This window comes from Vulpes lagopus, chromosome 8 (genome assembly GCF_018345385.1).
Source record: "Vulpes lagopus strain Blue_001 chromosome 8, ASM1834538v1, whole genome shotgun sequence".
Taxonomy (NCBI): Eukaryota; Metazoa; Chordata; class Mammalia; order Carnivora; family Canidae; genus Vulpes; species Vulpes lagopus.
Genome location: NC_054831.1, coordinates 105,535,032 through 105,538,762, shown reverse-complemented (window position 1 = coordinate 105,538,762; position 3,731 = coordinate 105,535,032).

Genomic DNA, 3,731 nt, shown 5'->3' with positions numbered 1-3,731 from the left:
TAATGGTTTATTAAGGTCATAAGAGCAATGGCTCACAATCCTTTTGAACCTGGGTTTAGATTTTTTAAAAATATTTTATGTATTTATTTGAGAGAACATGAGCAGGTAGGGGGGGGGAGGGAGATAAGCAGACTCCCCACTGAATGCAGAGCCTAAGGAGGGGCTCCATCCCAGGACCCTGAGAGCACGGCCTGAGCCAAGGTCAGCCCCTCAGCAGACTGAGCCACCCAGGTGCGCCTACCACCCCCCATAGTTTTAATGAATATAAAAATTGTACATGGTCTGCAAAGATTATTTGAAATCTCAAATATCATCAGTGAAACAAATTAGCACGAGTCACTGTAGAATAGTTTTTTTTAACAGATGAAATATCTTATGAAGCAATTTAATGTCTATGATGTATATAAAAAAAAACAACCCACCATAGAAGTGCAGTTTGACTTTTCACAGCCTCATCCTCGTCCCCCTTTCCTGAGGCATTTCCATTTGTGTCAGGCTCTGCAGCCTAGAAGAACTTTTGGGGAGTTTTGGTTCAGATGCATCCGGAATTAAATTTGGAAGCGGGAAGAAGAGAAGGGGAGATGATTTGATGAAGGGAAGAGAGCAGTTTACTGCTGCGTCCTGGGGTGGAATGATGGGGATGTGTGGAAGTCGCGCTGGGACATAGAAGAGCTGGCGTGGAGGAGCTGCGGTTGGAGACCACAGAACAAGCACTGGTTCGGTCGAGGTGATGTAAAAAGTTGGCTCCTGCATTTAAACCCTGAGCCACAGGGCTCAGGACTAGGCTCCAGCGCCTGCAGCGCTGCATCTGCAGACTGAGCTGGGCGAGGTGGTGGGCCTGGGAAAGGGGCGCGGGGCTGATGCCCTTGGGGGCCCCGCCCCCTGCCCGCCTGCGCTCTGGGGCTCCCCGCGCCCTCCCCCTGATCCTCCCCCAGGCCCTCCCCCACGCCCCCCCCAGCCCTGGCCTCCTTTCCTGCCCCCCCGCGGCCGTCGGGGGGAGCAGCGACACCCCCACCCTCACCCCCACCCCGGGTCGGGGCGCCCCCTGGACCCCGGGCACCCGGGTCGCAGGGATCGGTCGCGCTCGCGCTCGAGGAAGGAACAGAGGGTTCCCGCGGCCCGAGCCACCCCTGGGACCTTGGAGACATCCAGGCCGCTCCCTCCGCCCCCCGCCCGGCTAGGAGTGCTGAGGACCGCGGGGACAGCCGGTCACCGGCCCGGAGGCCGCCCCAGGACAGTAACAGGGAGCCGCGGAGGGCGGGGCAGCGGATGTGCAGAGTGGAGGGGGGTGCGGTGTGGATGGGGGTGTGCAGTGTGGAGGGGGGGTGCAGTGTGGACCGGGGTGTGTGTGTGTGTGCAGTGTGGACATGGGGTGTGCAGTGTGGACGGGGGGTGTGCAGTGTGGACGGGGGGGTGTGCAGTGTGGACATGGGGTGTGCAGTGTGGACGGGAGGTGTGCAGTGTGGACGGGGGGGTGTGCAGTGTGGACAGGGGGTGTGCAGTATGGACAGGGGGTGCAGTGTGGACGTGGGGGTGTGCAGTGTGGACAGGGGGTGCAGTGTGGATGAGGGTGTGCAGGGTGGACCTGGGGGTGCAGTGTGGATGGGGGTGTGCAGTGTGGAGGGGGGGGTGCAGTGTGGACCGGGGTGTGTGTGTGCAGTGTGAACATGGGGTGTGCAGTGTGGACGGGGGGTGTGCAGTGTGGACAGGGGGTGTGCAGTGTAGACAGGGGGTGCAGTGTGGACGAGGGTGTGCAGGGTGGACCTGGGGGTGCAGTGTGGACGGGGGGTGTGCAGTGTGGACAGGGTGTGCAGTGTGCACAGGGGGTGCAGTGTGGACATGGGGGTGTGCAGTGTGGAGGGAGTGTGTGTGTGCAGTGTGGACATGGGGTGTGCAGCGTGGACGTGGGGGTGTGCAGTGTGGAGAGGGGGCGCCTGCGGGTACCTTGCAGCCCCCACCCTCACAGTCCTTCCTCCCCAGCCGCGCTGCTGTGTCCCATCCAAGGTTTCTCCAGGGGACAGCAATGCGCCTAAGAACGCTGAACTTCGTGCCCGGGCTTCCCTTACCACCTGGTTCTCGGCCGAGGAATAAGACCTGAGTAACAAAGCTTAGCCGGAAGCCTGCTTTTCCTTCGTACAGCCCAGCTCCATGCTGGTTCAGCGTCCTGTGTCAGGTGAAATTATTCATGAGGCTCCGAGCAGAGTTGGTAAGTCTTACCCCTTCCTCCTAGAAATTCCAAGTGGATTTAAATCACTCCCTGGTTGCTGCAGAGGGTCTGTGTTTTATGGGACTTGTCTACTGAGCTTTGAAGTATTTGCTCACCAAATCTGCTTCTCAGCTTCCAGCTCCTGGATAAATTACCCGCCCTTCTCTCTGCTGCCACTCCCCCTGCCCCCTCGAGTGGGAACAGTGGAGACGTTCCCCGGACGATCGCTTGGAATGAGAGCTCCAGGACATGGAGTCCGTTGCCAGGCCTGGGACACCCATGTGCTGCATGCTTGAAAGAGAGATTTCAGATGTCTAACGGATCGTGCAGGGAATTGGGGCCTTTGGACCTTATGCTGTGCACAGATTTATCCCTTTCTCACAGGATCGCTTAACTAGTGTCACCATTTAGTATCAAGCCTGGTCGGTCGCCTTGTCAGGAAAATGGCCATTAGCACACTCATACTTTACTCATACGTTAGAGAACACATTAAAATCCTCGTGTTGAAAACATCTTGGGGCTTCTGTGAGGATTGCCACTTGCCAGAGGTTAGTGTTAATTGATGTCAGGCAGGTCTGTTGCAAAGACTGTAGACTTTTATTTATTTTTTGTTTGGTTAGGGCTAGAGAGGGTAAAGAGAAAACGGGCAGCTAAGGGCCTTTGGGGAGCCAGGAGGCATTTTGCATCATCTGCTAAGCTACTTAAAAAAGCGTGGTCACCCGGCCTTCTGGATGCTCCAGACGGGACGTGGCGAAGGTGTGCTTTCAGGGGTCTGCCCTTATGCTCCCCGTGCCTAACAGGCCACTAAAATCACCATTCTTCTCATTTGCACAATGTGCTCAAGAGATAATTAAAGACTTCCCAGGAGACTCAGGAGCAGCCACCGCTGGAGTTGAGATAGGTCACGTTCCTACGATTCACCTCACCAGGGGCCTCAGCTGCACAGGGAGTCCTTGATTCTCCAGCTGGGCCTTCCCAGGAAAAGGACAAGGACTCTGTGACCCTCTTCTTATTTGGAATTTTACTAAAACAACATCATCGACAACAACAAAAAAGAAAAACAAACAAGAAATCAAAATACACAAAAGCATAGACATCTGGCAGGTTTACAAAGCGCAGATTTCTTACCCTAAATTAATTAAAGCCTGTCAGACTTGGCTGATGCTGGCTGGCTCTGGCTGGGCTCACGGCTTCGGATTCCTTGTCGCCCACATCACTGCTGATTCATCCGAGGAGGGAGTTCCTGCCACTCTGCTCCCTGGTCGTCTTCAGGGGCCTCCAGCTTGGCTGGACTCCCACTTCGGAGCATGTCCCAGTGCAGAGTCGAGGTCCCTCCCTGCGCCTTTTGGCAGCCCTGGGATTTAACGGAGTGGCAGGCGGGAAGTTGGGGCCCTCACCTGTCACTCTCCGCTCCCAGGCAGCCAGCCCAGGCAGCAGGCCCCGCCGCACCCATCCAGACCTGCCTACTTGGTACCCACCCCTCCCCTCCCCACCTCTCCTTAGCCAGCCAGCACCGCTGAAAACC